Here is a 22,014-nt window from a genome sequence, read left to right as displayed (position 1 = left end):
CAGCCATTCTGGAGAGCAATTTGGAACTATGCTCAAAAAGTTATCAAAATGTGCATACCCTTTGATCCAGCAGTGTTACTTCTGGCCTTATACCACAAAGAGATAATAAAGAAGGGAAAGGGACCTGTATGTGCCAAAATGTTTGTGGCAGCTCTATTTTTAGTGGCTAGAAGCTGGAAAATGAACAGATGCCCATCAATTGGAGAATGGTTGAGTAAATTGTGATATATGAATGTTATGGACTATTATTGTTCTGTAAGGAATGACCAGCAGGATGAATACAGAGAGGACTGGAGAGACTTACATGAACTGATGTTAAGTGAAATGAGCAGAACCAGGAGATCATTATACACCTCAACAACGAGACTGTTTGAGGATGTATACTGATGGAAGTGGATCTCTTCGATAAAGTGAGCTAATTCAGTTTCAATTGATCAAGGATGGACAGAAGCAACCCAAAGAAAGAACACTGGGAAATGAATATAAACTGCTTACATGTTTGTTTTTTTCTTCCCGGGTTATTTATACCTTCTGAATTCAAATCTCCCTGTGCAACAAGAAAACTGTTCAGTTCTTCACACATATATTGTATCTAGGATATACTGTAACCTATTCAACATGTAAAGGACTGCTTGCCATGTGGGGGAGGGGATGGAGAGAGGGAGGGAGGGGAAAAATTGGAGCAGAAGTGAGTGCAAGAGATAATGCTGTAAATATTTACTCTGGCATGGGTTCTGTCAATAAAAAGTTATTAAAAAAAAAAAAAAAATAAAAAGGAAGTCAGAGTGCTTTCAAGTAAAATCATTTGACAGGATATCACTATTTGGGAAGAGATACATTTATCATGAAAAATTCTTTTCAGAGATATTTCTGACTGTATTTTGAATATGACATGTATCCAGAGATTCCATAAGGACATACTCTGAGGGGCCAAATGTGGCATCCTGCTTTTTAAACTAATAAACAGCAGTGTTGGTATTGTAAGTCCTACTTATCTTCCCATTTAATTAATCATTCAAATAGTTAATCTCTCCCTTGGGATCTATGTTTCACCTACTACTATCATAGTGAACGCCAAAATTCCAAGGTAACAAGGATGTTGAAACTTTCAAAGATGCAATTAAGTAACTTTATTGTCCCATATATCTCCATGCACTCATAAGAACAAGTGTCATATGCTCACACACATCCCAAAGACCCCAAAGGACTTTTTATATCTTACTTTCTTATGATTCATAGATATATTATTTTTCTAAGCTATACCTATACCATTTTTTATTCTTTTCACAAAAGTCATGATTTCAAAGCACTATCTCAAAGGCTACAATGTGAAGAAAGTTTTTCATTCCTTGCCAAATATATACAGATAAAGAAATAGAGGAAAAGAAAAATAGCTACCTAAGAACATAGATATCTATAATTAATACAGATAGATGTATATGTGTGTATGAGTGTGTGTGTATATATGTATATATATATATATATATATATATATATATACACATACATATATATACACACACACATATGTAAATATATTTCTATTTCTATGTCTACATATATACAATCTGGTGTAATTGTATAATCCTTAGTATTTAATAGATGTTGAATTTTGCTGACTATACTTGTGACTTTATTAGTTAGAATCAATCTATCATAAGGTGAAATTAAAACCCAAGTGAACTTTGGCATTCAATATTCATTCAATTTTCTCTGTGTGGATAATGTAAAATTATGTTGTCACATAATTTTGTGTAGTTATATTATTTTGATGATGCCATATCATATGACATACATATCCTTATCAAACATTCTCATTAAACACATACATATGTATACATATACACATATCTATGCTATATGTGTATGTACAGTTTATATATGAATATATATATATATATATATATATATATATATATATATATATATATATATATATATATATATATATATATATTGATTGGCTTGGTTGTTGTCCTTTGTTCTTTTTTTTTTAAATAACTTTTTATTGATAGAACCCATGCCAGGGTAATTTTTTACAGCATTATCCCTTGCATTCATTTCTGTTCTGATTTTTCCCCTCCCTCCCTCCACCCCCTCCCCGAGATGGCAAGCAGTCCTTTACATGTTGAATAGATTACAGTATATCCTAGATACAATATATGTATGTAGAACCGAACAGTTTTCTTGTTGCACAGGGAGATTTGAATTCAGAAGGTATAAATAACCTGGGAAGAAAAACAAAAATGCAAGGAGTTTATATTCATTTCCCAGTGTTCTTTCTTTGGGTGTAGCTGCTTCTGTCTATCTTTGATCAATTGAAACTGAATTAGCTCTCTTTATCGAAGAGATCCACTTCCATCAGAATATATCCTCAAACAGTATCATTGTTGAGGTATATAATGATCTCCTGGTTCTGCTCATTTCACTTAGCATCAGTTTATGTAAGTCTCGCCAGTCCTCTCTGTATTCATCCCGCTGGTCATTCCTGACAGAACAATAATATTCCATAACATTCTGTTGTCCTTTGTTCTTGAAGAGGACCAAAATGAAATTACTATGTTAGAGTCAGGTTACAGTGTGTCCAACTATGACTGATCAGACCAATGCAAGCTCGAAATGATCTAACAGAGGTAGGGTACAAAAAGTTTATTTGAACTTTTGGGTTCGATTTTGTAAATGTGAATTTCACATTTCTTTGATTGTACATTTTTTTGTTTTAGTCAAAGAGCACAGCACCTTCTTTGATGGGGGTTCATGCTGTGTGGTCTTATGCCAATGTCTCCCATGTCATGCAATTAATTCCAAAGTTATTCAGAAAATATGTATATATATATATATATATATATATATATATATATATATATGTGTGTGTGTGTGTGTGTGTGTATATATATATATAAAATGTGAGTATATATGTATATGTATATACACTCTATATATATACACTCTTTATATATTATGTATGTGTGTGTGTGTGTGTGTATGTATGTATACACACACACACACACACATATAAACATATACCATCTCTCTGTCTTTTTTATATATACTCTCTCTCTCTCTCTCTTTATATATATATATATACATATATATATATATGTAGATGTATGTGTGTGTATGTGTGTGTGTATGTGTATATAGAGAATACATTGAATATATACATATAGAGAGAATATATATACTCTAAATATTTATATATCTGTCTGTCAGTCTATATATTTGTGTGTCTTTTCTAGTATCCTCAAATAACAAATAATCTATTAGTGCTAGAATGTATTTTTGTTTTCATTTTTGGACTTTATATTTGAAGAAAATGAGATTCACATTTGAAGTGACTAGTATATTATTGCACAAGTTAAATAAATTTTCAGGGCCAGAATATAGATCTAATTTCAAATCTAGTCGTCTTTTTATGCATATGGTCAACTACATTATTAGAATTTCTGTCCTTGGCCTTGAATCATTTCTTGCCAGATCACCCTCATTCATCATTGTTTTTAGCCAGTTGATTTTCTCCATTTTGTCATATTGTATTTTACCTATATTAAGCAGTTATTAGTTTCATAGCATGTTTCCAAATTATGTTGGAAATATCTCTTTTGTTTGAGAGCTGTAAAGATGTTGATTTCTATGAGGACATTTGATATCATCCATAGTGTTATAATATTAGGGTCAGAAAGACCTAACATTCAAAATTTGCATCTCTTCATGAGTACACTGCCTAAGTTCTTTGAGCTTCTCATTTGTAAAATAAGAGCTATGATCTTTGAAGAACACACTTTAAAATTTTGTTGTGAAAGTCAAAGGAATTGTTTATGACATTTTAAAGTAGTATATAAATTTTATTAATGATGGTAATGAAAATGTGGATTGGCCTATAATTTAATTCATTTATGCAAAAGTCAGTAAGAGAACTCTTTCTACCAATGGAGGTAGCTACTGTGAAATTTATAATCATAAAGAGCTGTATTGGAACTGAGAGATTAATTAACTAGCCTGTGGTCACAATGACAATATGGAGCAGTCTTCCTGACTCATAGTCCATCTCTGCTCCAAAATGGCTTTTTAATATTATTATTAAATATTGCTATTGTATTACATTGTAAAATATGAATGTATGAATTGCCTATGACTCCTTGAACAAGAATCTTTTCTCTTTCCTAAAACACACACACACACACACACACACACACACACACATGTACATGCTTCTTCCTATTCATGAATTTAAAGCTCTCATGGATTAGAACTTTTCTTTTCAAATGGGGTTTAATAAAGATACATTCATTTCCACAGAAACAAGAATCACTTGCACTATAGCAACTACTTGAATGAATAAAAAGATAGGTCCCAGAGAAGAAGGGAAATGGTCTAATTATCTCATCTCCAAATAGCTTAGATTCTTTGCAACATACTACTATAGAATGTTTTCAATTTTCAGAAGCCTGAAATCACATGAGATAATTTCAATTCCTTTCTTCTTAATGTTTTGTAGTTCATTTGCTAAGTGTGAATGATATGAAAAGATAAATGTAAGTTTTTCTTTTTTCACCCACTAGCCCTATTAATAAATTTGTTGTTTATTCTTTCATTTTAGATAAAATGGACATATAATAAATGGTGATTAGTACTGGACAGAATTGTTAATGAAAAAGTTTAGCTATAAAAAGAAGAAAAATGTCTCATATTTATATGTTGATGGTAAGAATCTAGTTTATTTTATATTAAGTACAGCTTAATGGCATACAAAGCTACTAAATAAAAGATAGTTTGCTAAGGAAGACCTTAACATCAGGGAAGAAGGTGCACCAGATATAGTTTAAAATGTACTTTTCCTCTACAAATTTTGGAAACAGTACCATTGGAAAACAACTTTTACCAAAGTAATTCAGACTCACAATTTATGCAATTCAGTTTTGTCTGTCAGTCCAGTCTTTGACTGGAGTCTTGTATTTCACTCCAGTGGATCCAGGATCTTATAGTCCTATGAATCTATGTTGCCTTGTCAAGATTTGAGAGCAGCCAGCTCTCTTCACTCATGTACTCCTGTGATTTCACCTTGGTTATCCCACTTTCCAATACATTGCAATTCACTGACTCCACTTTATAATATTCTCCTCTTCCTTTAAGATGTATTTTAAATGAAGTCTTTCTTTTTAAGTGAAGCCTTTCTTGATTCTTGTCTTCCTTCTCTCCTCCTTCAGTGCTTTGGTCCAGTTTCCCAAACTACCCTTTATTTAATTACTTTATGTTTATTTGCATTTATAAGCTTTATCCATCCATCCATCCATCCATCCATCCATCCATCCATCTACGTATCTGCTGTATTAATCTATATAAGAACTTCTCTCTCTCATTAGAATGTAAAGCCCTCATTCTTTGGACTTGGTATCTCTAGTCACTGGCATGCAGTTGGTGCTTCCTAGCTTGATGATAGCAGTTTTAAACTCCTAATGATTTTCCAGAAATTATAAAAGAAATGGACAATAATATACACTCATTTCTCTAATAGAATCAGGTATTAGGAAATAGGTCTTGTGCTAGGAGGGATAAAGGGGTTAACAAATTAACTTTACTGCCATTTACTATATATTTCAAATGAAGGATATATTAATGACACACAATTGCAGTACATAAATTTTTATTTCTATCTCAGTGTAGGATTTTTCTGAAATTTGCTTTCTAGATGAATGGTTCATGGTTATAGCTTTAAATATTCTTGTTTTATGTAACTAGAATTACATGGCAGAAATGTGACCTGTAAAATGTTTGGCCTGTGTATGTCTACCTCATAAAAGTTATGAGACACAATTCTATCACTTTCTACTTGGAGCCTTTTCTAATTCCTTCATTAGTAGGGTTCTCTCAACCATTCTACTTTGCCATTGCCTACTTTTCATTTATTTTCTGTAGTTATATATGTATATGCTTTCTTCTCTATAACAAGGCAAACTACTTGACATTAGGGATTATTTAATCTTAATAGGTCAGTCCCTGATATGATATAGATAATTAATCAAGACTTGTTGATGAATTAGTGATAACCAATTAATAAAGACTTGTTGGTTAATTGGTTGCAACTATTGTGATTAATTGGTTATCACCAATTCATCAACAAGTCTTTTTCAATCACATCCTCTATTAATCACCCAATCAATACTTTGTATTTTTCTTATGTAGGCCTTTTACATATTCACCACACAACATTCTGAAGAATTTTCTCCACAACTTTCAAAGTATTTTTTAGATTGCATTGCAGCAGCAGGGTTGCCTGTTTGTTATTCCTGATTCTTGTGATATGTAACAAATTCTATTATACTAAATTAGAGAAGGATAAGACTCTGTTCAAGACTACCCTTTTCCTCACTATATACATTTTGTATAACTTGTATTTATTTATCTGAGCAAAGTTGTACTCTACCTAGTCCCTCTATGTAAAAATGCATGTGTCTTAAGGGAAAGGATCATCACACTTTTCGAGTCCATCCATACCTGATGGGTGTCATCCCATATTCCTTCTCTTTTTCTCTGATTAAAGTTTTTGAAAAGTCATTTACAATTATACCACCATTGTTATTGCCTGTCTCAGTCTTGCAATTTTGCCTTCATTTTCATTTCATATTTCTATTTCCAATATTCTGGAAAGGTGATCTATAATACATTACTGTATAAACAAAGTTGGGGGGCATGGGTAAGGGAATTGTTTAAAATACTGAAGAAGAAAAAAACCCTCAAACACCTTAAGATTCATTTATATGCAAACAATAGACATGATAATTACTAACCTTGCATTAACACCAGTTCTCCAAGGACTTCTAAACCTCACTGTGCTAAACTATTTTGAATTACAGCTTAAATTTGAAAGGGATAAAATCCATTCTTATTTTAAAATGTATTGAATTATACTTTGTCTGGATTACCAATTTAATGCCAACTAGTGAGATTTTGCTGTATTTCCTTGCAGACAGACAAGACATCTCCAGTGAAACTATTGGGGGAAAGGAAAGCTGCTTATAGGCAAGGCAGCCCTTTTATTTTCATCTCTTGGAAAAAAAAATTGAACTTACCATGAGAGTGTCATGACTACCAAGGCAACACAAAACAGAAGAATGTGGAGCTTCTGGAGTTCCAGAAGGCTGGCACATGTGGCAGCTACATTGTTAGAGGAAACAGGTATCATTCTTTACTTTTGTTAAGTTTGACAAATCTATAAAATAACAGAATAGAATCATATGGCCTAGAATTGGAAGAAACGTTAAAATATCTCATCCAATTTCCTTCCCAATGGATGAATCTCTCTACAATATCCCTTAGAAGTTGTCATTACCCTTAGCTTTTTTATTCACTATTTAACCTTGAGCAATTCACTTCCCTCTGGACTTCAGTTTTCTTAATTGTATAATAAATTTGTGAAGATCTAGAAAACATCTAGAAAAAAGAAGTGATAAATAAAACAGTTTTACATACATGCATATACATTCATGTATATACATATGAACACAATGCATGTATATATATATATATATATATATATATATATATATATATATATATATATATATATATACACGTATATATATGTATATTTCTATATGAAATCATGATGGGGAAAGAAAAATGGGAAAAACTTTGTAGGATAACTTTATTATATATTTAAAAGGAAGAGTAGGTTTTTCAATAAAGTTTTGTAGTTTCATGTGCAATCATTCCATTCTACTATGTTATGGAAGTGTTTTTTTTTTTTATTTATTAAGTTCATAATCAAATTTTTTTAAAAAGAAAAAAAAATATTATAAGTCCCTTTCAGCTTTACCTTCCTATTATATAATGAATAAATAATAAATTACTTTGCCTATAGCTATCATCCCTCGTCACACTTTTGCTGAAAACTATAATATATCAGAGATGACTAAGGAGCACAGAAAAAAGATGTAGTTGCTTACCTCATTCTCTTTCCCATATTCTCATGATAATTTATTCAGTATATACATAGACTTCTTACCATGAAAGAGAATGAAGTAAAATAGGAAGTTCAGTTAAATAAGGTAGACTTTTAAAGTACTAATTACTTTGCTAGGAATATTTCTGCTTTTTATTTTAAACCTGGCACTTAGAAAAAAAAAGTCTTTTAAGAGTGATGAATGGTCTTATCATTAAGACTGCTGAAAAAATATACCAATTCCTAAAGTAACAAGAGGATCCCTAAAAACAAAATAAAATAGACAAACATAACAAACAAAACCAACACTTTTCTTTAATCTACCAACCCTCAAGCTCACTTCTTCTCTCTTTCCTTTCATAGGCTATACAAAAAGCTATGTATTCTTTTTGATCCATTTCTCTTTCCATACCTGGATGATTTGATCACTTTCAACTTCATCATTTAAGAGACATTGACTTCTTAATTTCCAATTCTAATGCCCCTTTTCAGTACCAGTCCTTAATACTCCCATGACAAGTACTCCTGTTAACAGTTACCACTGTTGACCAACCACTCTGTCTGGATATTGTTGCCTTGCACTCTTTCATTATGCTGTTCTCTGTTTCTGCTCTTCTCAGCTCTTTGCTTACTTCTTCATAGTCTCCTTTGCTCTACCTAACTTCTAATTCTATATCCTGCTCTCATTACTTCACTAATGAAGTTTCCCAAATCTATATAGATATATGTAACCCTTCTATCTTTCCCAAAGTTCAGTCCTGTAACACTGCTGCCCTACTGGAAAATTTGACCTGGGTTTCTTATAAACATCTCATACTCGGTATGCTTCAAACATATCTTGGTAAATTTTCCTTGAAACATAGATCTTCTCAACTTCCTTATTTTTTTTTTTTTGAAAATACCAGTATTCTTCTAGTCATCCAGCTTTTCAAGTATGGAATCATTCTTAGCTCCAATATGAGGGTTTATTTTATGTTTTGTAAATTACTTACTAATCCATCTCATAGATCCAATACTCTTTTATTTGAGATATAACTAAGCAAAATGTACTGAATGAATGTTTTTTTTAGGCAGAATTGTCATTTTTATTCTATTGGCTTGGCCTACCCATGAGCAATTGATATTTTTCTTTTTTTTTTCTTTTTTTTTTTCTTTTAATATCTTTTTTATTGATAGAACGCATGCCAGGGTAATTTTTTTTACAGCATTATCCCTTGCATTCATTTCTGTTCCGATTTTTCCCCTCCCTTCCTCCACCCCTTCCCCCAGATGGCAAGCAGTCCTTTACATGTTGAATAGGTTACAGTATATCCTGGATACAATATATTTGTGCAGAACTGAACAGTTTTCTTATTGCATAGGGAGAATTGAATTCAGAAGGTATAAATAACAAGGGGGGAAAAACAAAAATGCAAGCAGTTTATATTCATTTCCCAGTGTTCTTTCTCTGGGTGTAGCTGCTTCTGTCCATCTTTGATCAATTAAGGCTCTCTTTATCGAAGAAATCCACTTCCATCAGAATACATCCTCAAACAGTATCGTTGTTGAGGTATATAATGATCTCCTGGTTCTGCTCATTTCACTCAGCATCAGTTTATGTAAGTCTCACCAGTCCTCTCTGTATTCATCCTGCTGGTCATTCCTTACAGAACAATAATATTCCATAACATTCATATACCACAATTTACTCAACCATTCTCCAATTGATGGACATCCTTTCATTTTCCAGATTCTAGCCACTACAAACAAGGCTGCCACAAACATTTTGGCACATACAGGTCCCTTTCCTTTCTTTAGTATCTTTTTGGGGTATAAGCCCAGTATAAACAGTGCTGGATCAAAGGGTATGCACAGTTTGATAACTTTTTGAGCATAGTTCCAAATTACTCTTCGGAATGGCTGGATGTGTTCACAATTCCACCAACAATGTATCAGTGTCCCTGTTTTCCCACATCCCCTCCAACATTCCCCATTATCTTTCCCTGTCATTCTAGCCAATCTGACAGGTGTGTAGTGGTATCTCAGAGTGGTCTTAATTTGCATTTCTCTGATTAATAATGATTTGGAGCATATTTTCATATGTCTATAAATAGTTTCAATTTCTTCATCTGAGAATTGTCTGTTCATATCCTTTGACCATTTATCAATTGGAGAATGGTTTGATTTCTTATGCATGAGTCAATTCTCTATATATTTTGGAAATGAGGCCTTTATCAGAACCTTTGATTGTAAAAATGTTTTCCCAGTTTATTGTTTCCCTTCTTATCTTCTTTGCATTTGTTTTCTTTGTACAAAAACTTTTCAATTTGATATAATCAAAATTTTCTATGTTGTGGTCAATAGTGATCTCTAGTTCTTCTTTGGTCATAAATTCCTCCCTCTTCCTCAGGTCTGACAGGTAAACTATCCTATGCTCTTCCAATTTATTTATAAACTCATTCTTTATGCCTAGGTCATGAACCCATTTTGACCTTATTTTGGTGTACGGTGTTAAGTGTGGTTCAATGCCTAGTTTCTGCCATACTGATTTCCAATTTTCCCAGCAATTTTTGTCAAATAATGCATTCTTATCCCAGAAACTGGTGTCTTTGGGTTTGTCAAACACTATATTATTAAAGTTATTGGCAGTTTTGTCCTTTGAACCTAACCTATTCCATTGATCAACTAGTCTATTTCTTAGCCAATACCAGATGGTTTTAGTAACTGTTGCTTTATAATATAATTTTAGATCTGGTACAGCTAGGCCACCTTCATTTGATTTTTTTTTTTCATTAATTCCCTTGAAATTCTTGATCTTTTGTTTTTCCATATGAACTTTGTTGTTATTTTTTTGAATTCATCAAAGTAGTTTTTTGGAAGTCTGATTGGTATAGCACTAAATAGATTAATTTAGGTAGTATTGTCATCTTTATTATATTTGATCGCCCAATCCAAGAGCATTTAATCTTTTTCCAGTTGGTTAGATCAGACTTAATTTGTGTGGAAAGTGTTTTGTAGTTTTGCTCATAAAGTTTCTGATTTTGCCTTGGCAGATAGATTCCTAAATATTTTATACAATCAGTAGTTACTTTAAATGGAATTTCTTTTTGTAACTCTAACTGTTGGGTTTTGTTAGTGATATATAAGAATGCTGATGACTTATGTGGGTTTATTTTATATCCTGCAACTTTGCTGAAAGTGTAGATTGTTTCTAATAACTTTTTGGTAGAATCTCTGGGGTTCTCTAAGTATACCATCATATCATCAGCAAAGAGTGATAATTTGGTTTCTTCATTGCCTATTCTTATTCCTTTAATCTATTTCTCAACTCTTATTGCCAAAGCTAGCATTTCTAATACAATATTAAATAGTAACAGTAATAGTGGGCAACCTTGTTTTACTCCTGATCTTATTGGGAATGGTTGCAGTCTGTCCCCGTTACATATGATGCTTACTGTTGGTTTTAAATAGATGCTAATGATTATTTTAAGGAAAAGTCCATTTATTCCTATACTCTCAAGAGTTTTTAATAGGAATGGAAGTTGGATTTTATCAAATGCTTTTTCTGTATCTATTGAGATGATCATATGTTTTTTGTTAATTTGATTATTAATATGGCCAATTATATTGATAGTTTTCCTAATATTGAATCAGCCCTGCATTCCTGGTATAAATCCTACTTGATCATGATGTGTTATCCTGGGGATGATTTTCTGTTGTCTTTTTGCTAATATCTTATTTAAGATTTTAGCATCAATATTCATTAGGGAGATTGGTCTATAATTTTCTTTCTCTGTTTTCAACCTACCTGGTTTAGGTATCAGTACCATGTCTGTGTCATAAAAGGAGTTTGGTAGGACTCCTTCATTCCCTATTTTTTCAAATAGTTTATAAAACATTGGGGCTAATTGTTCTTTGAATGTTTGGTAGAATTCACATGTAAATCCATCTGGTCCCGGGGATTTTTTTTTAGGGAGTTGATTAATAGCTTGTTCTATTTCTTTTTTCTGAAATGGGACTATTTAAGCAATTTATTTCCTCCTCTGATAATCTGGAAAGCCTATATTTTTGGAGGTAGTCATCCATTTTGCTTAGGTTATCAAATTTATTGGCATAAAGTTGGGCAAAGTAACCACTTATTATTCTTTAATTTCCTCTTCAACAATGGTAAGTTCTCCTTTTTCATTTTTAAGACTACTAATTTGATTTCCCTCTCTCCTTTTTCTAATCAGATTTACCAAAGGTTTATCAATTTTATTGGTTTTTTTCATAAAACCAACTCTTAATTTTATTTATTAGTTCAATAGATTTTTTTACTTTCTATATTATTAATTTCTCCTTTTAATTTTAGAATTTCAAGTGTAGTAATTGATTGGGAGTTTTTAATTTGGTCTTTTTCTAACTTTTTAAGTTCCCGGCCCAATTCATTGATCTTCTCTTTTTCTATTTTTTTCAAGTAACCCTCTAAGGATATAAAATTTCCCCTTATTACTGCTTTGGCTGCATCCCATAAATTTTGATATGATGTCTCATTGTTGTCATTATCTTGAGTGAAATTATTAATTGTGCCTATAATTTGCTGTTTCACCCAATCATTCTTTAAGATGAGATTATTTAGTTTCCAATTGCTTTTTGGTCTATTTACACCTAACTTTTTGTTGAATGTAGTTTTTATTGCATTGTGGTCTGAAAAGAAAGCATTTACTATTTCTGCCTTCCTGCATTTAATTTTGAGATCTTTATGTCCTAATATATGGTCAATTTTTGTGTAGGTTCCATGAACTGCTGAGAAGAAAGTATACTCCTTTCTGTCACCATTCAGTTTTCTCCAGAGATCTATCATACCTAATTTTTCTAATATTCTATTTACCTCTTTAATTTCTTTCTTATTTGTTTTGTGATTTGATTATTCTAAATCTGAGAGTGCAAGATTGAGATCTCCCACTATTACTGTTTTGCTGTCTATTTCTTCTCGCAACTCTCTTAACTTCTCCTTTAGGAAGTTAGACCCTATACCACTTGGTGCATATATGTTTAATACTGATATTGCTTCATTGTCTATAGTACCTTTAAACAAGATATAGTTTCCTTCCTTATCTCTTTTAATTAGATCAATCTTTGCTTTTGGTTGATCTGAGATAAGGATGGCTATCCCTGCTTTTTTGACTTCACCTGAAGCATAATAGATTCTGCTCCAGCCTTTTACCTTTAGTCTGTATGTATTTCCCTGTTTTAAATGTGTTTCCTGTAAACAACAGATTGTAGGGTTCTGACTTTTGATCCAGTCTGCTATCCGCCTCCTCTTTATGGGAGAGTTCATCCCATTCACATTTGCGGTTAAAATAACCAATTCTTCATTTCCTGCCATCCTAATATCCCCAGATTATATTTTTCTTCTTCTTGCCCTCCTTCCCTTCTTCCCTATTGGTCCCACTAACGTCGCGCAGCTCTCCCTCTTTAGTATCCCTCCCTCCTCCTTTTGAATCCCTTCCCCTTTCTTGTACCCTTCCCTTATTACTCTTTTTCCTTCTCCCTTTTCCTCTCCCACTTTTTAATGAAGTGAGAGAAGAATCTGAGTAAAACAAATATGTCAATTGTTTCCTCTTTGAGCCAACTCTGATGAGAGTAGGATTCACACAATATTCCTCCCCCTCTCTAAGTTCCCTCATATATGATAGGTTTCCTTTGCCTCATTGTTGCTTGTAGTTTCCCTCTTTTTATCTCCCTTCTTCCCTTTTTCTGACGCTATCCCCTTTCCATTTCTACTTCCCTTTTTTATCTTATATCGGTAAGATCAAATTATACATATGGTTTTTATGTATATTCACAACAGAAATACAGTTCTCAAGAGTTCCTTTTACCTTTTTCTACTTCTCTTGATTCCTGTTGTTGAAGATCAAATTTTTTGTTTAAGTCTGGTTTTTTCCTTAGAAACTGATGGAATTCCTCTATTTCATTAAATGTCCATCTTCTTCCATGGAAAAAAAGTACTCAGCTTAGCTGGATAGTTTATTCTTGGCTGCATTCCAAGTTCTTTTGCCTTTCGGAATATCTGGTTCCAGGCCCTTCGATCCTTTAATGTTGAGGCAGCCAGATCTTGTGTGACCCTTATTGTGGCATCTCGGTATATGAACTGTTTTTTCCTGGCTGCTTGTAAATTTTTTTTCTTTAGTCTGGAAATTCTGAAGTTTGGCCACAATATTCCTTGGAGTCTTTATTTTAGGGTCTTTTTCAGAAGGTGTTCGATGAATTCTTTCAACGCCTATTTTACCCTCCGGTTCTATTACTTCTGGGCATTTCTCTTTGATGATTTCTTGTAAAATAGTATCTAGGCTCTTTTTTTCATCATAATTTTCTGGTAGTCCGATGATCCTCAGGTTATCTCTCCTAGATCTATTTTCCAAGTCTGTTGTTTTTCCAAGTAAATATTTGACATTTTTTTCCAATCTTTCATTTTTTTGGTTTTGCTTGACTGATTCTTGATGTCTCAATGAATCAGTCATTTCTATTTGTTCAGTTCTAATTTTTAGTGAGTTATTTTCTTCATTAGCTTTTTTTTACTTCTTTTTGTATATGTCCAATTGAGTTGTTTTGCTCTATGGAATTTTTTTCCATTTCACTAATTTTTTTTTTTTTTTTTTTTTTTTTTTTTAGTGAGTCATTTTCCTTTTCCAGTTCGCAAACTCTGTTTCACAATTCGCAAACTGTGTTTCCCTGTACTTCTTGGGAGTTTTTTACCTTTTCCAATTCACATTTCAAGAAGTTGTTTTCTTTTTCCACTTTATCAAATTTTTCTTTTAGTGAGTTATGTGTCTTTCCCCAATTCTTCTTCTAGCTCTCTTTTAAGATTTTTAATAGTCTCTTCTAGGAGAGCCTTTTGTATTGGAGACCAACAATCATCTGGAGACTGTTTGCTATTAGTCTCTTCAGGGTTGAAAAGCTGTTCTCTTTCTGTATAGAAACTATCAATCTTTCTTTTTGATTTTTTTACTAATTTTGTTAGAGCCTGTAGGGTCTGTCTTCGGAGCCAGGAGGTTACCAGCTTCCTCTGCAGAGCAGTGAAAGGTATATGGACGGGTAGCTGTCCTGCCAACCAGCTACAAAAAGCAGTGAGGTACTGGAGTGCTCTGGGAAAGAGTTCCCCACCAGAAAGTAACTCAGGCCTGCAGGGCCAGGCTGGGAAAGTGCCTTTCAAAGAACCTCAGCTGTGTGAGATAACGACTGCCCTGGGGCTAGACACTTAGCAGTGAGAGTTTCACTGCCCTAAGCCAAACCCTGCCCTGGGGCTATGGGTATTAGCAGCTGAGCAGTGAATGGATTTGCAGGGACCAGAAGTGTCTGCCCAGGAAGCGCAATCAGCTGGGGGGATTCTATTGCCCCAGGCCGAGCCCCCCACTCTGCTGATTAGAGGCTGCCCAGGCTGTGCCCCCTTGCCGTGCAGATTAGTAACTGCCCCGGCAAAAGCCCCGAACTGCGAGATGTGGCCACAGGGCTGCGGTAAAGTCTGCCTGAGTCACTTCCGGGTTTGAGGGGTTACAGCCAGATCTCATTAGGTTCTGGCGTTTTTTAGAGGACCCTCTGTTTTAGGCTTTAACTTCTCTGCCAGTTTACTGCTTTGTAATCAAGGCAGAGCAGTTAGCCTATAGCAAAGTGGTCCCTATAACTTCTCTAGCCACAGAGATCACCCCCGCCCCTGGTCTGCTCAGGAAGCTAGCCTCTCACTGCCTGTGCTAGTCTGTTCCTGGCCCCTCAGGACAAACCTTTCCTGGCGAGCTTCCGGATCTGCTGGTAAATTGTAGTGCTTCTTATCTTCATGAATTTAAGCAGTGAAGAGTTATTTTTGAGGCTGGATTAAATAGTTGGTTATGAGGGTAATGAGAGGAGCTTCGAGAGTCCTGTGTGCCTGCTCCGCCATCTTGGCTCCGCCCTGGAAGTCCTGAATGAATGTTAATATTTTTGTGTATCTATGTTATATTTTGGAATCTAGAAAGTGATACAAGAGAAATCAAATTTAAAACAGAAATTGAGGCTATGAACAAACTAAAAAAGACATTCTAAGAAATACAATCAAGACCATGGAGAACAAATTCTGTTTTTTTATGAAAACAAACTAAAATCATCTATAAGGCGTCATATTCTCTGCTTCCTTGTCCCCATCTTTTCTCCTTTGCCCCTTTAGCCAATTATTCAAGAATGCACAGAATTTTAAAATTATTCATATGGAAACTTAGTTAACACATATTTCTTTGCTTTGCTTCCTCAAAAGTTGTCACCCTAGAACCCTTCCAAAAATGAAATAGCATCCCTAATATAAGAATTTTTTTCAATAAAAAGAGAGGTATCTTTGGAGCTGATACCCTACCCCAATCTGGACCTAGATTTGGAGGACTACCACATCACTCAACCATGTGGGTTATCCTTTAATAAATCTCATTTAGACATATAAGCTTTATGTAAGGATTTTCTCCTTTTCCTTTTCATAGGATGGAATGACAATTTAACACATGATCACTCACTTGAAAAGGGGTTTTCTTGCCAAGTGTTTGAATTAAAATGGGTAGGAGAACCTGAAAGTCTTGTCATTGTCAAAATTCTAGAGCTCACAGAAAGTGTTCTTATTCAAATTAACGCAGTGTTATTAGCCTAATTTCACTCTCTTTCTTCCCTCACCCTACAAATCTATTCAGTGGACAAATTTTATCCATTTTACATCTCCCACATCTCCTACCTTCATTTATTTTCTCCACTTATGTAGTTGAACCAATAAGACCTCTCCTTTGGACTACTAGTCTAGTTTTATTCATTCATTTTATTATTTTTTTTTTTTTTTTGCTTCTGTGTTAAAAATAACAATATGCTCCAGGTGAAGAATAAATTGTATGGATTCAAGACTCCATAAGCAATCTTTTTCTACAGATCATTACATATGAGAAGTTTGTGTATGTTGATATTCTCAAATTAATTATTTTTTAAAGAAAAAAATGATAATAGATGGCTGAATTTCAGGAAATAAATCTTTTGGAATTTGAAAGACATTGCATAGACATAAGAACACTTTTACATTTCATATTTATTTCAAATTTAATTTATATATTTTGTTTTAAAATTATAAATTATCCCTGCTCTATGAGAGATTTCATGCAACAAAATAAGGTGATTCCATCACATTTTTATCATTCCTTTGTTCCTTTTTCTCCCTTTTTCCCTACCTTCCTTCTTGCCTTCCTTCATTCCTTTCCTGTCTTTTATCTTTTGCTACCCTATCCCTGCACTGTCTCCCTAACCCCACCCCTCAACTGAAAACCAAACCAAACCAAGGACCTTTTACAATATTTAGTTTTGTAAAAAAAAAAAAAAAAAAAAAGAAAGAAAGAAAAGAAAAAAAAAGAAAAGAAAAAAAAAAAAAGAAGAAAAAGAAAAAAAAATTCCCACATTGGTCATGTCCAAAATAATATTGCATAGTTCTCTAATTTGTCTCTGTTTTTGAGTTTTAATTCCTCAATTTATCCTTCACACAGAATGATAGGCTGAAAGGACAAGTCTAACTATGTTATTTCTCTATTCAGTAAATATCAAATATTTATTATTTTTAAGATAAAATGCAAATCCTCTTATTTGGCACTTAAAATCTCTCAGAACCTGAATCTATTCTACTTTTCTAGTTTCATTACACATTAAATTTCTTCATGAAAAATACAGCTCACAAAAGTGAGGCTTCTTTTTCTTCTCTTACACGTTTCCCATTTCCAGGCCTTTGCAAAAGGTGTCCTGTCTGAAATGTACTCCTTCATTCGCTGTGGTTCTTAGACCTCAAAATTTCTTCCAAGGTTAGCTCAAACTTCACTTTCTATAAGTGAATTTTCATGATTTTCTTGCTATATCTCCCTTGCCAAAAGAATTTTTAAATGTATATTGTTTTCATATTAGATGCACTTATTTCTGTTGAGCAGAATGTAAGCTTCTTGAGGACATTAATTTTTGTTTTTGTTGACCCAGTACCTAATCCAGTCCTGGCATACACAAGGTTCTTAATATGTGTTTGATTGAGTCTTTTGATTAACTGAATTTGGGGTGACATTCTTTTAGGGACCCAAATTGATAGCTGACTTCTGGGAATGAAAACTTGTGAGATAGGAAGAACTTTCGTCATTACACACACACACACACACACACACACACACACACACACAAACACACACACACACACACAAAATATCCCCCCAGTAGTTAGCACAGAGTTTTTTTTTTTTTTTTTTACATTTTAAGCACTCAAACATTTTGGTTAAATCGAAGTGAATTGAATTAATTCTAAATCCATTATTGCAGAGAAAATTAAAAAAAAAAAAACTCTTGGACAAAAAGAGTGATGTTTTCTTCTATAACACTCACCTACGCTCAACATTTTCCTTTTTCATCACAACTCATTTGGGAAAGAAACAAATCCAGTTGCCACAGACAGTCTTTTAGGTACCATAGCTACCAAAAAGAGTTTGAGCCCAGCGTAGCTTATTTGTATTCTTGCTTTATAAAGTCCTTCCCTGTTCAAACCTGGAGTAAAAATCCACCAGACTACAAGAGAGTAGCAAGTGCCTCCATCCTCCCCAAAAATTTTTAAAATGTTTAAAGCATTTCTATGTGCAGAGCACAATCAACATTACTAAAATGGTTAACAAAATTTAAGTGAAAAAGACCCCATCATCCAGGAGTTTACAGGTTAGGAAGATTGGACTAGATTATTTCTAAACTCCCTTTCATATTCAGATTTATGGTTTTAAATTTCTGTCAAACATATATTTAAGATATACATTTAAAAAAATATATTTTGGTACCAGTTCAGTGATTTGTGATTTCTTTTCTTATGGGAATGAACTCCCAATGGGGAAGCCCTATGTGACTATATAGGACTACATTTTCTCTACATCAACATCAACATTTTTCTAAGGCACAAGGCACTCTGTTAAGCACATTACAAATTTGATTTCATGTTATCCTAGCAAAAATGCTAAGAGGGAGGTTCTATTACAACCTCTATTTTACAGCTTGAGCAGACTGAGGCAAGTAAAATCAAGAATCTAATAAATATCTGAAGTTGAATTTGAACTTGAGTCTTAGGGACTCCAAGCACCACATTCTATCTACTCTACCACACAACTGTTTCTAATTTAGGATTTAGAAATTTTCCTAGAGCACTATGATTATGTGATTTACCCAATCACATAAGTTAGTTCCAGCCAAAAGTAGGGCTTGAATCAAATTCTTCTTGACTCTGGGTCCTGGTCTTCATCCACTGTAACATGGGGTTTCTCATAATATATGAGAGAGAGGGGACTAGATATGTTGTTTCATCACTGTTGTATACTCTCACATGAAGAAATTCACATCTATTTGTGTAGGTTTATTTATTATAGTCTTAGAGTGCTTAAAGCACTAAGTTGAATGACTTGTCCAGGGTTACGAGACACTATGGCTCAGAGTCAGGAATACATATCTTGATTTTGAAGCTAACTTTCTATCCCCTATAACATGCTGCTCCTAGTAATATATAGTAGTACATGGTAAATATATCACATTTTTTTTCTTCCCTTCCCACTTTTGGCTCAAAATATTACAGACCCAGGGTAGAAGCAGGATTTATAGCATAAAGTATGAATAATTGTCTTGATTTACCTACATCTCATTTACCATCATTTCACTCCAGTTAACCAGGGAGTCTAGACTGTTTCCTTTCTTTTTATAAAGAAATACCCATCCTCCAATTGATAAATGGTCAAAGGATATGAACAGACAATTCTCAGACGAAGAAATTGAAACTATTTCTAGCCATATGAAAATATGCTTCAAATAATTATTAATCAGAGAAATGCAAATTAAGACAACTCTGAGATAACACTACACACCTGTCAGATTGGCTAGAATGATAGGGAAAGATAATGTGGAATGTTGGAGGGGATATGGGAAAACAGAGACACTGATACATTGTTGGTGGAATTGTGAACACATCCAGCCATTCTGGAGAGCATTTTGGAACTATGCTCAAAAAGTTATCAAACTGTGCATACCCTTTGATCCAGCAGTGTTTCTACTGGGCATATACCCCAAAGAGATACTATAGAAGGGAAAAGGACCTGTATGTGCCAAAATGTTTGTGGCAGCCCTGTTTGTAGTGGCTAGAAGCTAGAAAATGAATGTATGCTCATCAATTGGAGAATGGTTGAGTAAATTGTGGTATATGAATGTTATGGACTATTATTGTTCTGTAAGAAATGACCAGCAGGATGAATACAGAGAGGACTGGTGAGACTTACATGAACTGATGCTAAGTGAAATGAGCAGAATCAGAAAATCATTTATGCCTCAATAACGGTACTGTATGAGGATGTATTCTGATGGAAGTGGATTTCTTTGACAAAGAGATCTAACTCAGTTTTAATTGATCAAGGATGGACAGAGGCAGCTAAACCCAAAGAAAGAACACTGGGAGATGAATGTAAACTGCTTGCATTTTTGTTTTTCTTCCTGGGTTATTTATACCTTCTGAATCCAATTCTCCCTGTGCAACAAGAGAACTGTTCAGTTCTGCACACATATATTGTATCTAGGATATACTGTAACATATTTAACATGTAAAGGACTGCTTGCCATCTGGGGGAGAGGGTGGAGGAAGGGAGGGGAAAAATCCAAGGGATAACATTGTAAAAAATTACCCTGGCATGGGTTCTGTCAATAAAAACTTATTTAAAAAAAATACAAAATGTTATTCCTCTTAGAAGTATTTACATTTTCAAAAAAATATAACAAGCTTTATAGAAGGCAAATCTTCAAGGGAGGAAACTGATAATGTCAAACTTCAGGAACCACCCAACAGAAGAGATTATTTTTTGTGGCAGATGGCCTTCCTAGGTTTCTTTAAATCAAAGAATATGTGCTGCTAACTATTTAATTTATATCTTTAAAAAAATTCATTTTGGAGGCAATTGGGATTAAGTGACTTACTTAGGGTCATATAAGTAACAAATATATGAGGCTGTATTTGAACTCAAGTCCTTCTTATCCCAAGGACAATGTTCTATGCACTACACCACCTTACTATCCCACTTTCATCTTATCTATTGGCAATTTTGTTTAAACTAATCACTTTTTTTGCTAGCCTACATTATCTGCTAAATTGATTTCCACAACACTGCAAAGCAACATGATGCTTATACATGTGGTCCTGAATGTGGACAGAGGTGGAGGTAGAGGATGATAGAAGGTGGGAAGATTTCTTCCAGTACCAATTTTTATTTACTCTACCACAGTTCAGAAATCATCTAAGGATGGTAACAATATCCATATATGTTCATACTAGGCATGCATTCCCCACAGAAAACATTGATTATTGATCTCCAGATTCTGTCATGGAGAATTCTTTCTGAAATTGAAAGTTGGAAACTTCTTAGCTGACAGGAAATTAATAAGATAAATTATCCAAAGATGGAATTTAAAAAAATGAATAAAAACCTCTTTTCAATCATATTTATTCTTCCTTAGGATTGATGAGATGAATAACAAGAAAAACCTTAATTCCACCATTGTGAAAGAAATTTTATAATGTCAGCAGAAGCACTATGAATAAACAAGAACATTGTGGAAGTCACTGAATTCCCAAAAAGTAGCATTCACTATATTTGCTGTAACGAAGGGACTTGACTCCTTTTCCCACAGACTTTGAAGTGTTTATATTCCAGCTCATGACTGTGCACACCGAGATCTGCCAGCTTGCGCCGGGCCCGAGGTTTTTTACCTTCTGGATGAAGGAAATTGTACGAACTTGATCCTCAAACCAGATTCTCTTATAAACCCTGTTGTTTCTTATCCTGGGAAGTGAGCACTTGTATAATCTAGCAATATGTAGTGGAGAGATCATCCTGCCCCTTGAAGTTCAGTAGAAAAAGTGTCTTGAGCCCTGAGTAAGACAGCTGGAAGGGTGAGTCTTTTACATCTTAATGCAGCTTCTGAAAGGTCCCTTGGCCCCCAAGGTGTAAAGGACAGATGGGATTTTAAATGTAGTTTAAGTCAAATGAATAATATGTACTTTTCTCTGATTTATTAAC

The sequence above is a fragment of the Antechinus flavipes genome, chromosome 3 (assembly GCF_016432865.1).
Source record: "Antechinus flavipes isolate AdamAnt ecotype Samford, QLD, Australia chromosome 3, AdamAnt_v2, whole genome shotgun sequence".
Lineage (NCBI taxonomy): Eukaryota > Metazoa > Chordata > Mammalia > Dasyuromorphia > Dasyuridae > Antechinus > Antechinus flavipes.
This window is presented reverse-complemented; position numbering follows the sequence as displayed.